Source organism: Canis aureus, chromosome 2, assembly GCF_053574225.1.
Source record: "Canis aureus isolate CA01 chromosome 2, VMU_Caureus_v.1.0, whole genome shotgun sequence".
Classification (NCBI taxonomy): Eukaryota; Metazoa; Chordata; class Mammalia; order Carnivora; family Canidae; genus Canis; species Canis aureus.
This window is the reverse complement of record NC_135612.1, coordinates 26,108,119-26,122,291: the sequence shown is the minus strand read 5'-3', so window position 1 is coordinate 26,122,291 and position 14,173 is coordinate 26,108,119. Positions and strand designations below refer to the sequence as shown.

At 35.8% G+C, this 14,173-nt stretch overlaps 1 protein-coding gene across 11 annotated transcripts in view; it reads right to left on the bottom strand.

Moving 5' to 3' along the window:
* Window positions 1-14,173, bottom strand: part of SSBP2 (single stranded DNA binding protein 2) — a 308,559-nt gene that overhangs the window by 131,625 nt on the left and 162,761 nt on the right. The window lies entirely within an intron of this gene.

The window sequence follows — 14,173 nt, the reverse complement described above, 5'->3', positions numbered from 1 at the left end:
GAGATGCAATCCAAACTAGAAGTCCTAACGACGAGGGTTAACGAGGTGGAAGAACGAGTGAGTGACATAGAAGACAAGTTGATAGCAAAGAGGGAAACTGAGGAAAAAAGAGACAAACAATTAAAAGACCATGAAGATAGATTAAGGGAAATAAACGACAGCCTGAGGAAGAAAAACCTACGTTTAATTGGGGTTCCCGAGGGCGCCGAAAGGGACAGAGGGCCAGAATATGTATTTGAACAAATTCTAGCTGAAAACTTTCCTAATCTGGGAAGGGAAACAGGCATTCAGATCCAGGAAATAGAGAGATCCCCCCCTAAAATCAATAAAAACCGTTCAACACCTCGACATTTAATTGTGAAGCTTGCAAATTCCAAAGATAAGGAGAAGATCCTTAAAGCAGCAAGAGACAAGAAATCCCTGACTTTTATGGGGAGGAGTATTAGGGTAACAGCAGACCTCTCCACAGAGACCTGGCAGGCCAGAAAGGGCTGGCAGGATATATTCAGGGTCCTAAAGGAGAAGAACATGCAACCAAGAATACTTTATCCAGCAAGGCTCTCATTCAAAATGGAAGGAGAGATAAAGAGCTTCCAAGACAGGCAGCAACTAAAAGAATATGTGACCTCCAAACCAGCTCTGCAAGAAATTTTAAGGGGGACTCTTAAAATTCCCCTTTAAGAAGAAGTTCAGTGGAATAGTCCACAAAAACAAAGACTGAATAGATATCATGATGACACTAAACTCATATCTCTCCATAGTAACTCTGAATGTGAACGGGCTTAATGACCCCATCAAAAGGCGCAGGGTTTCAGACTGGATAAAAAAGCAGGACCCATCTATTTGCTGTCTACAAGAGACTCATTTTAGACAGAAGGACACCTACAGCCTGAAAATAAAAGGTTGGAGAACCATTTACCATTCGAATGGTCCTCAAAAGAAAGCAGGGGTAGCCATCCTTATATCAGATAAACTAAAATTTACCCTGAAGACTGTAGTGAGAGATGAAGAGGGACACTATATCATACTTAAAGGATCTATTCAACAAGAGGACTTAACAATCCTCAATATATATGCTCCGAATGTGGGAGCTGCCAAATATATAAATCAATTATTAACCAAAGTGAAGAAATACTTAGATAATAATACACTTATACTTGGTGACTTCAATCTAGCTCTTTCTATACTCGATAGGTCTTCTAAGCAAAACATCTCCAAAGAAACGAGAGCTTTAAATGATACACTGGACCAGATGGATTTCACAGATATCTACAGAACTTTACATCCAAACTCAACTGAATACACATTCTTCTCAAGCGCACATGGAACTTTCTCCAGAATAGACCACATATTGGGTCACAAATCGGGTCTGAACCGATACCAAAAGATTGGGATTGTCCCCTGCATATTCTCAGACCATAATGCCTTGAAATTAGAACTAAATCACAACAAGAAGTTTGGAAGGACCTCAAACACGTGGAGGTTAAGGACCATCCTGCTAAAATATAAAAGGGTCAACCAGGAAATTAAGGAAGAATTAAAAAGATTCATGGAAACTAATGAGAATGAAGATACAACCGTTCAAAATCTTTGGGATGCAGCAAAAGCAGTCCTAAGGGGGAAATACATCGCAATACAAGCATCCATTCAAAAACAGGAAAGAACTCAAATACAAAAGCTCACCTTACACATAAAGGAGCTAGAGAAAAAACAGCAAATAGATCCTACACCCAAGAGAAGAAGGGAGTTAATAAAGATTCGAGCAGAACTCAACGAAATCGAGACCAGAAGAACTGTGGAACAGATCAACAAAACCAGGAGTTGGTTCTTTGAAAGAATTAACAAGATAGATAAACCATTAGCCAGCCTTATTAAAAAGAAGAGAGAGAAGACTCAAATTAATAAAATCATGAATGAGAAAGGAGAGATCACTACCAACACCAAGGAAATACAAACGATTTTAAAAACATATTATGAACAGCTATACGCCAATAAATTAGGCAATCTGGAAGAAATGGACGCATTCCTGGAAAGCCACAAACTACCAAAACTGGAACAGGAAGAAATAGAAAACCTGAACAGACCAATAACCAGGGAGGAAATTGAAGCAGTCATCAAAAACCTCCCAAGACACAAGAGTCCAGGGCCAGATGGCTTCCCAGGGGAATTTTATCAAACGTTTAAAGAAGAAACCATACCTATTCTCCTAAAGCTGTTTGGAAAGATAGAAAGAGATGGAGTACTTCCAAATTCGTTCTATGAAGCCAGCATCACCTTAATTCCAAAGCCAGACAAAGACCCCGCCAAAAAGGAGAATTACAGACCAATATCCCTGATGAACATGGATGCAAAAATTCTCAACAAGATACTGGCCAATAGGATCCAACAGTACATTAAGAAAATTATTCACCATGACCAAGTAGGATTTATCCCTGGGACACAAGGCTGGTTCAACACCCGTAAAACAATCAATGTGATTCATCATATCAGCAAGAGAAAAACCAAGAACCATATGATCCTCTCATTGGATGCAGAGAAAGCATTTGACAAAATACAGCATCCATTCCTGATCAAAACTCTTCAGAGTGTAGGGATAGAGGGAACATTCCTCGACATCTTAAAAGCCATCTATGAAAAGCCCACAGCAAATATCATTCTCAATGGGGAAGCACTAGGAGCCTTTCCCCTAAGATCAGGAACAAGACAGGGATGTCCACTCTCACCACTGCTGTTCAACATAGTACTGGAAGTCCTAGCCTCAGCAATCAGACAACAAAAAGACATTAAAGGCATTCAAATTGGCAAAGAAGAAGTCAAACTCTCCCTCTTCGCCGATGACATGATACTCTACATAGAGAACCCAAAAGTCTCCACCCCAAGATTGCTAGAACTCATACAGCAATTCGGTAGCGTGGCAGGATACAAAATCAATGCCCAGAAGTCAGTGGCATTTCTATACACTAACAATGAGACTGAAGAAAGAGAAATTAAGGAGTCAATCCCATTTACAATTGCACCCAAAAGCATAAGATACCTAGGAATAAACCTCACCAAAGATGTAAAGGATCTATACCCTCAAAACTATAGAACACTTCTGAAAGAAATTGAGGAAGACACAAAGAGATGGAAAAATATTCCATGCTCATGGATTGGCAGAATTAATATTGTGAAAATGTCAATGTTACCCAGGGCAATATACACGTTTAATGCAATCCCTATCAAAATACCATGGACTTTCTTCAGAGAGTTAGAACAAATTATTTTAAGATTTGTGTGGAATCAGAAAAGACCCCGAATAGCCAGGGGAATTTTAAAAAAGAAAACCATATCTGGGGGCATCACAATGCCAGATTTCAGGTTGTACTACAAAGCTGTGGTCATCAAGACAGTGTGGTACTGGCACAAAAACAGACACATAGATCAGTGGAACAGAATAGAGAACCCAGAAGTGGACTCTGAACTTTATGGGCAACTAATATTCGATAAAGGAGGAAAGACTATCCATTGGAAGAAAGACAGTCTCTTCAATAAATGGTGCTGGGAAAATTGGACATCCACATGCAGAAGAATGAAACTAGACCACTCTCTTTCACCATACACAAAGATAAACTCAAAATGGATGAAAGATCTAAATGTGAGACAAGATTCCATCAAAATCCTAGAGAAGAACACAGGCAACACCCTTTTTGAACTCGGCCATAGTAACTTCTTGCAAGATACATCCACGAAGGCAAAAGAAACAAAAGCAAAAATGAACTATTGGGACTTCATCAAGATAAGAAGCTTTTGCACAGCAAAGGATACAGTCAACAAAACTCAAAGACAACCTACAGAATGGGAGAAGATATTTGCAAATGACATATCAGATAAAGGGCTAGTTTCCAAGATCTATAAAGAACTTATCAAACTCAACACCAAAGAAACAAACAATCCAATCATGAAATGGGCAAAAGACATGAACAGAAATCTCACAGAGGAAGACATAGACATGGCCAACATGCACATGAGAAAATGCTCTGCATCACTTGCCATCCGGGAAATACAAATGAAAACTACAATGAGATACCACCTCACACCAGTGAGAATGGGGAAAATTAACAAGGCAGGAAACAACAAATGTTGGAGAGGATGCGGAGAAAAGGGAACCCTCTTACACTGTTGGTGGGACTGTGAACTGGTGCAGCCACTCTGGAAAACTGTGTGGAGGTTCCTCAAACAGTTAAAAATAGACCTGCCCTACGACCCAGCAATTGCACTGTTGGGGATTTACCCCAAAGATACAAATGCAATGAAACGCCGGGATACCTGCACCCCGATGTTTCTAGCAGCAATGGCCACGATAGCCAAACTGTGGAAGGAGCCTCGGTGTCCAACGAAAGATGAATGGATAAAGAAGATGTGGTTTATGTATACAATGGAATATTACTCAGCTATTAGAAATGACCAATACCCACCATTTGCTTCAACGTGGATGGAACTGGAGGGTATTATGCTGAGTGAAGTAAGTCAGTCGGAGAAGGACAAACATTATATGTTCTCATTCATTTGGGGAATATAAATAATAGTGAAAGGGAAAATAAGGGAAGGGAGAAGAAATGTGTGGGAAATATCAGAAAGGGAGACAGAACATAAAGACTGCTAACTCTGGGAAACGAACTAGGGGTGGTAGAAGGGGAGGAGGGCGGGGGGTGGGAGTGAATGGGTGACGGGCACTGGGTGTTATTCTGTATGTTAGTAAATTGAACACCAATAAAAAAAATAATAATAAAAAAAAATAAATAAATAAATTCCCTTAAAAAAAAAAAAAAAACCAAAATGACAGTAAATACATACCTATCAATAATTACTTTAAATGTAAATGGTTTAAATACTCTAATAAAAAGACATAAGGTGGCTAAAAAAAAAAAAAAAAAAAAAAAAAAAAAAAAAAGAAAGGGAGACAGAACGTAAAGACTGCTAACTCTGGGAAACGAACTAGGGGTGGTAGAAGGGGAGGAGGGCGGGGGGTGGGAGTGAATGGGTGACGGGCACTGGGTGTTATTCTGTATGTTAGTAAATTGAACACCAATAAAAAAAAAAAATTAAAAACAAACAAACAAACAAAAAAACTACCATACAATCCAACAATTCCACTTCTAGGTACTTACTTGAAAAAAATGAGAACACCAAGTCAAAGAGTTATATAAACCCCTATGTTCATTGCAGCATGATTTATAATGGCCAAGATATGGAAGCAACCTATATCCATTAACAGATGAATAAATAAAGATGATATACTACATACATGTGTATACACACAAACACTGGAATATTACTCAGCCATAAAAATAATGAAATCTTAACCATTTGTGACAATCTGGGTAGACCTAGTGGGTATTATGTTAAATGAAATAAGTGAGAAAAAGGCAAATATCATATGATTTCACTTTTATATGAAATCTAAAAAACAAACAACAAAAAAACCAAATGAACAAACCAAACACAAAACAGAAACAGACTCATAGATACAGGCAACTAACCACTGGTTACCAGAGAGGGGAGGGACTGAGGGGATAGACAAAATAGGTGAAAAAGATTAAAACATATTAACCTCCAGGTAAAAAATATATGTCATGAGGATGTAAGTACAGCATTGGGAATTAAGCCAATAATACTGTAATAACTTTGGTAACTAGACTTACTGTGGGAATCACTTGGGATGTATACAATACTGAATCACTATGATATATACCTGAAACTAACAGGATACTATATGTAAATTATACTTTAGTTAAAAAAGAAACAAAGAAGTATAAATTGTATAAACAGGTCATTGTATAAGTAGGTCAATTCATCTACAGAATACAACATTGTAAATATATGCACTGAATATTGGAGCAAAAATATATAAAGCAAATATTAATAAAAGTGAAAAGAGAAATAGACAGCAATACATTAATAGAAAAGGACTTCAACATACCACTTTCATCAATAGATAGATAATTCAGACAGAGAATTAATAAGGAAACAGCAGACATGAATAACACTCTAAATTAAAGAGACCTAACAAACGTATACAGAATAATCTATCCAACAACATTGGAATACACATTTTTCTCAAGTACACAGGGAACATTCTCTAGGACCGATCAATATGCTGGGCCAGAAAACAAGTATTAACAAATTTTATGACTGAAATCATATTAACTATTATTTCCATCCATAATGTTATGAAACTAGTATCAACAACAGAAGGAAAACTGGAAAACTAACAAATATATAAAATTAAGCAATTCAACCAAAGAATTCAAAGAGAAATCAAGAAATATCTTGAGACAAATAAAGAAAGTAAAACATATAAAAACGTATGGGATACAGCAAAAGCAGTTGTAAGAGAGACTTCTATAGCAATAAACATCTACATTAAGAAAAAAAAATCTCAAACAATATCACATTTCAAGGAAATGGAAAAAGGAAAAAAAAAGAACCAAAACCCAAATTAGCAAAAGAAAGGAAGTAATAAAGATTAGAGCAGAAATAAATGAAATGGAGATTATAAAGACAATTTTAAAAAGCAACAAAATTATGAGTTGATTTTTTGAAAAGATAAACAAAATTGACAAACCTTTACGTAGACTAAGAAAAAAAAGAGAGAAGACTCAGATGAATAAAATCAGAAATGAAAGAGGAGACATTACTACAGATGCCATAGAAATAAAAGGATTGTAAGGACTACTATTAATAATTATATGCAAATAAATTGGGTAATCTAGAAGAAACTCCAAGAAACATATAATTTCCCAAGACTAAATTATGGAGATATAGAAAATCTGAACAGATCAGTAGGTCTGGTAAGGAGTTTAAATCTCAGTAATTAAAATTCTCTCAACAAAGTAAACCTCAGAACCAGATGGCTTCACTGGTGAATTCTACCAAACATTTAAAGAAGAATTTATACTAATCTTTCTCATGTTTTTCCAAAAAATTTAAGAGAATGGAACACTTCTAAACTTTTTATAAGGCCAGCATTACCCTGCTACCAATGCCACACCAAAAGAAAAGAAAACCATAGGCCAATATTCCTGATAAACTTAGATGCAAAAATTCTCAGCAAAATACCAGCAAGCCAAATTTAACAGTGCACTAAAAGAATCATAGGCCATGATCAAATGGGATTATTGTATGGATATAACGATGGTTCCACAGATGGCAATCAATAAGTGTGATATACTACATTAACAGAATGAAGAAAAGAAAATCACATGATCATCCTAGTAGATACAGAAAAGCAATTAACAAAATTCAATAATCTTTCATGATAAAATCATGTTTAACAAATGAGGTAAAGAAGGAATGTACCTCAATATAATAAATGCAATATATGACAAGCTCACAGCTCACATCATACTCAATGGTGAAAAACTTAAAGCTTTTCCTTCAAGGTCAGAAACAATAAAATATAAACAATAAAAACAATAAACAATAAAAATAAACAATAAAATAGTTAGAAATAAACTTAACCAATTAAGTGACAGACATACATTTAAACTATAACATTCAAAAAAATAAACTATAATATATTGATGAAAGAAATTAAAGAAGATGCAAATAAATTGGAAGATATCCCAAAGACTTAAAATTGTTAAAATGTCCATAAAAACCCAGTTATCTACAGATTCAATGCTTTTCCCATCAAAATTCCAATGGCATGGCAGCCTGGGTGGCTCAGCAGTTTAGCGCCGCCTTCAGTCCAGGTCATGAGCCTAGAGGCCTGGGATCGAGTCCCACGTCGGGCTCCCTGCTTGGGGCCTGCTTCTCCCTCTGCCTCTGTCTCTGCCTCTCTCTCTCTGTGTGTGTCTCTCATGAATAAATAAAATCTTAAAAAAAAAATTCCAATGGCATTTCTTACAGAAATAGAAATACAATCCTAAAATACATATGAAAATACACAAAACAAAATCCAAATAAACAAAGCAATCTGGAGGAAAAAATAGCAAAGCTGGAGGCATCACACATCCTAACTTCAAAATATATTATAAAACTAGAGTAGTTAAAACAGTATTTTACTAACATAAGAACAGACATATAGACCAATGAAACAGAACAGATAGCGCAGAAATAAACTCATCTGTAAGCAGTCAACTAATCTTCAACAAGGGTGCCAAAAATACACCATGAGGAAAGAAGTGTCTCCTCAACAACTATACTGGGAAAACTGAATATCTACATGCAAAAGAATGAAATTAGACCTTCATCTTACACCATACACACAAAAATCAACTCAAAATGGATTAAAGACTTATACGTAAGAACTGAAACTGTAAAACTCCTAGGAGAAAACAGTGAAAAGGTTCATGACATGATTCTTTTTTTTTTTTTTAAGATTTTATTTATTTATTCATGAGAGACACTGAGAGAGAGAGGCAGAGACACAGGCAGAGGGAGAAACAGGCTCCCTGCAGGGAGCCTGCCGTGGGACTCGATCCCAGGTCTCCGGGATCACACCCTGGGCTGAACGCGGCGCTAAACTGCTGAGCCACCTGGCTGCCCCATGACATGATTCTTGACAACTATTTCTGGATATGACATCAAAAGTTCAGGCAACAAAAGCAAAGGTAGACAAATGGGACCACAAACTAAAAAGCTTCTGCTCAGGAATCAATTGAGTGACAAGCCAACCTATGGCATAGAAGTATTTGCAAGCCATACATCTCATAAGGGGTTAAACTTCTAAAATATACAACTTCTACAACTCAGTAACAAAAAGTCCCAAATAAGCCAATTAAAAAATGTGTAAAGGACTTGAATAAACATTTCTCCAAAGACATGGTTAATGGGTACATGAAAAGGTGTTCATAATCAGGAAAATGCACATCAAACCTACAATGAGATTATCACTTTACACCTGTCAGGATGGCTATCATCAAAATATATATATATAAATTTCAATATATATACATATATATTTCAAAAGATAAGTTGGCAATGTTGTGGAGAAATGGGAACCCTTTTACACTATTAGTGAGAATAAAAAATGGAGCAGCTGCTATGGTAAACAGTATGGTTATTTCTCAAAACATTAAAACTAAAACTAATATGTGACATAGCAATACCACTTCTGGGTATACATTCAAAAAAATTGTAATCAGGATATGAAATATCTGCACTCCCATGTTCATTGCAGCCTTATTCAAAACAGCGACGATATGGAAACAACACACATGTCTAATGACAGATGAAGAGATAAAAACAATGTGGGAGATATGTACAATTGAAAATTGATAGGGCTGGAGGAAATTATGCGAAATGAAATAAGTCAGTCACAGAATGACAGATAATGCACAATTCCACTTACACGAGTTAGCTGAAAGAGAGTCAAACGTATAGAAGTAGAAAACAGAATGGTGGTTGCTAGGTGATGAAGAAAGGAGGAAATGGGGAGTTGTTCTACAAAGTAATCAACACACAAGATGAATAAATTCTAGAAATCTGTTGTATAATATAATGCCTATCATTACTGACACAGCGTTGTACATATAACAATTTGTTAAGAGAGTAAGCAGATCTCATGCTAAGTTTTCTTACCAACAAAGGGACACAAAGAAACTTATGAAGATAATGTATATGCTTATTACCTTAACTGTGGTGACTGCAGGTGTATGCATATGTCCAAAGTCATCAAACTGTGTATATTAAATATGTGAAGTTTTTTGTATATCAATTTTACCTTAATGAAGATGTAGATTTAAATATAAATTTAAACATATACACATATATTCATATACACATACTCTACATCATGTATGAAGGAAAGAAAAGTCTCTACAGCTACCCCTAATATAATGCTATAATTCGTATAAGAAATATTTATAATTGAACATAGTATAGCCTGGGGCCCCTGGGTGTCTCAGTCGGTTAAGCATCAGACTCTTCAGTTAGGCCCCAGTCATGATCTCAGGGTTTTGAGATTTAGCCCCATGTTAGCTCTGTGCTTGGCATGGAGCCTGCTTAAGATTCCCTCTCTTCTTTGACAATAAATAAATAAATAAATTCAATTTAAAAGAAGCACAAAGTAGCTCAGTTAATATTTTTTGATTGATTAGTAACATGAATTAATACGAGGACTCTTTATTAATTTTTGTTTTAGATTTTATTTATTCGTGAGAAATACAGACAGAGAGACAGAGACAGAGACAGAGGGGAAGCAGGCTTCCTCGTAGGCAGCCCAATGTGGGCTCGATCCCCAGACCCGGGACTACATGCTGAGCTGAAGGTAGACGCTCAACCGCTGAGCCACCCAGGTATCCCCAAACGAGGACTCCTTAAAACTAAATCTTCCAGTTATATGAAGTCAGGCAGATTTTAGAGCTTTCATTAAAACAAACTTTACTTCATTCAGAGGAAACAAGTCTTTGAGTAATGATATTTTTAGTTATTTTTTAAAACTACTCCAACAATAAGAGGAACAGTCAGTGACATTAATGAGATCACATTACACCAGCAATCAGTTTACAGAAAAATGATCTATGTTTCCACTTTGACCACCAAATACATATGCTGTGTGCGGTTGTACACGGTATGTATGCTGTTCCTTGCACAAGTGCATCTGACTAAGGAAGCAGAAGAGCCTAGAATTGTACAGCAAAATACAGAAAATCTTTCGAAAGTATTACATTGCCCATCATTAAAGCATCTCAATGTAGTATAACTGGAGGAAAGTCTCAGAATCTTAGTCAGAATTAATCTTAGGATATTGCCTTTCCAATTCCTCCTAATGAAATCCATCATATTTGTACATATCCAAGTCCATGGACAGACACGACCATTAAGTAGTACTATGTTATAAGCTAAATTGTACCACCCTGAAACTTCTGTCCTTTGCAATTATTGCTCTTGTAACGATAGCCCTAAAGGATTTTTAGAGACAACTATCATACCCATTTTTCTCCTCTTCTTCATTGCAAATAAGTTCAGTTCCTTAAATTCATCATTCTAGGACATATTTCTACACAGTGGCTACTCCAGAGTTCCTATATAGGGCAGGCTAGGGGACTCATCTTGAAGTTTCTTTTACAGAGCAAATATGCCAATTTCTACTTAGCTTTTGTGTAACACTATATTTGTCTCCCTAATAGTTGTCCAATTATGCCAAAGATAGATGATAGCATTTACTTGGTATTGCCTTATGGGTTTTAATCAAATTTGGTTGATTTTATTTATTTTTTTATTTCTTTTTTTGGTGAGGGATGGCTTTAGTGAGGCTTTGGGACAGAAGTGTAGGGAGCAAAAACCCATTTTGTAACCCTCTAATAGCATCTGGGCTAGTCTCCTCCTTAAAAGGTCATGTCCAGGAGGAAATCAAAAGAAAATAAGTTGGTGTAGGTCTAAACCTCACAATATTGAACTATTACATTGTATTTAATGTATAACGACTGAAAACTGTTATATTTTTCCTAACTAGCGGTTATCTATTCAGGTCTCTAGAGGTGTACATTTCATTTTTTTAACTTAAATATAAACTTGGTTGTATTTATATCTTGCTAATGTTGGTATATCTTTTAAAAAGTCAAATACATCAATTCAATTAGGTATATGAAAGAGTCCGTTTCTTTTTTAGTTATTAGAATAAAGATTCTAATGGGTAAATAAAATAAACTAAGATATTCAATAATATTATCTATCAGGAAGTTCTGTAGGTAGAGTAATTCCTATTTTCTTTGCTGTCTTTTCCTATTAGAGCTCTAACAAACTAAAAAGGACTTAAATTTTAATGATACTACCAATGAAAAATGCCTTTGGGAAAAAAATGTGAACTTCGTTTTTAAATAATATGGAAATTCATCTTATTTAAAGTAAACTTTTATACTTTTTTTGTGCTTTATAACTCTCCCACCTCAATACAATTGATTAGTTGCATAATAAAAAAAAGCTATGAAATGTTTTCAATTTTAAAAAACTTTCAAGAAATAGCAAATCTCGGGATCCCTGGGTGGCGCAGCGGTTTGGCGCCTGCCTTTGGCCCAGGGCGCAATCCTGGAGACCTGGGATCGAATCCCACGTCGGGCTCCCGATGCATGGAGCCTGCTTCTCCCTCTGCCTATGTCTCTGCCTCTCTCTCTCTCTCTCCTTCTCTGTGACTATCATAAATAAATTAAAAAGAATTAAAAAAAAAAAGAAATAGCAAATCTCAATTTGGGAAAATCAACTGCAAATCTCTGCACAGAGTATCACATGAGACATTTTAAGAAAAAGGTATTCTCTTTCTCACATCATTTTGATGGCACAGTATACATCTACTTTCTAAAGGATATTAATTAATGGTTTTTTTCAGGAAAATTTGAACAACCAATTAACCTAAAAATAAGTCTGGATAACTATAGACATGTTTAGAGTTTATAGTAACATTTTAGAGCCTCAGGGACAAGTATTGAGAAGTAAATCTGTTCTGGTTTCTAATGTCAGTGAATTCCTTTGTGGCAACTTTTAAGCCACAGGAATTATCCCATTTGGAGACTATAATTCTCTTCTAAGATGTGCTTTCCAATTAAAAACCACATCACAGGAAGGCATGTCAGTAAACATTATGACTCCATGGATAAATCTAGGGGAAAGATTTATATGGTCATTTAGAAGGTAGCTTACTTACATTAGACTTACAAATTTACAAATAAGTTTTAGCGGTAAAAGGAATAGCCTATCGTACTAAAGAATATAGAAAAGTTTCAGGTGAACCATAAGATCAATGTATTTTGAAGCTGAAAGGAACTTCAGAGCTCATATAAGAGGTATATAGCAATACCTTCATTTTATAGAGGTAAAGTGACTTGTCCAAGACCACAACCATATATGGAAATTGGACTTCTGCAATTTTCCTCTTTTAATTTGTCTCATCTCTAGTAAATATAAAACACCAACTAACAAGACAATGCCATCCTCACAGACTGTGTCACATAATTGCTTTTCAGTATATGAATGCAACATATACACTGCTATCATCCCTGTCACATCTACGACTTGGTAGCCTAAATCTATGTCCCCAAAAGAGGGAATGAGACAAACAACCATAATGATAACCTTTTCTTCCCACTCCTCACAAATCATGGTGCCATAAAAGGTCATTATTTAATTATTTTAAAAAGGATTCTTAAAGTACTATTCTGTACTTTGGGCAGCCCCGGGTGGCTCAGCGGTTTAGCGCCGCCTTCAGCCCAGGGCCTGATCCTGGAGACACGGGATCAAATCCCACATCAGGCTCCCTGCATGGAGCCTGCTTCTCCCCCTGCCTGTGTCTCTGCCTCTCTCTCTCTCTCTGTTCTCACGAATAAATAAATAAAACATTTTAAAAAGATTTAAAAAAAAAACAAAAAACAATTCTGTACTTCATGGGCATCCACCTGGCATACATACAATTGGCCGCTCTGAATAGCCAAAGAAACTCCTTGGTTCACCATTCCCAGATAGATGTAAACAAATGTACCAGAGGCCATTATTAAGGTTATCAAAAGATTCTTTTCAAAAGTATTCTTTTAAATGTTTTAATATTTAATTACCTTTACCAAGGGTAAAGGTAAATCTCTATTAGATTGAGCATTTTATCAATACTTGTAATGCTTGGAATCTGATCTATAAGATAAAAAAATACTCCCTGATAGAATCCAAAATCTGAGGGTTAAAGGGCTTTTTCAGACTTACAGTATCTAAACATAAATGTTCCAATGCCATATCCCACAAACTTGTACCTTGGAATATCTTAAACTTTTGAGGGAAACACAGGAGTATTCAACATATGTTGTATAGTGTGAGCTAGTAGCTTAAGCTAGTTCCCAGTTCCGACATTAGAAAATCAATGTGAAATAGGAAACGAGGGTGGTGTTGTGCAATCTGATTCCAAGATTTGAAAAGTTATACAGTGCCTAACAGGTGCTCAGATTCCAGAAGTCATTATGATTATTTTAAAGAAATTAATCTTTTCTTTCAATTTCTGTCTATTTCTTTAATAGAAATGGATTTAGATCATAGACAATTATTTAGTTGCTTGGACCTAACTAAATAAACAGGACTGTTACAGTTTTGTTTGTTTTCCAAACGGGCTCCATGAAGATATAACCAAGATACTAAGGGATCTGTGAACTGAGACAGAACCACTGTGTGAATGTAAAGCAAGGTATATACTGAATGGCTTAAAGTTTCATAA